Raw genomic sequence first — 279 nt, forward strand, 5'->3', positions numbered from 1 at the left:
CCTACAGCTGGTCTCCCACTCGTGTGCCAGTGGAGCTGAGGGCTGGGAGCTGTGGGAGGGAGCGTGGAGCGGGATCCGTGTGAAGTTTGAGTCAGTGTGCCATGGCAGTGTCACCTCCCATGGGTGCTGGTGGTGGTCAGGGACATTCTCCACTGTGGCACGTGGAAGAGGGAGCACTGAGGATGGGCAGCCTGGGGGAAAGGGGATGCTGGGAGGGAGCAGGCAGGAGGGGATTTGTTGGGGCAGTTTGGGGACTGATGGCAGAGGGGCAGGGGCCGC

Source organism: Acanthisitta chloris, unplaced genomic scaffold (assembly GCF_000695815.1).
Source record: "Acanthisitta chloris isolate BGI_N310 unplaced genomic scaffold, ASM69581v1 scaffold7224, whole genome shotgun sequence".
NCBI lineage: Eukaryota > Metazoa > Chordata > Aves > Passeriformes > Acanthisittidae > Acanthisitta > Acanthisitta chloris.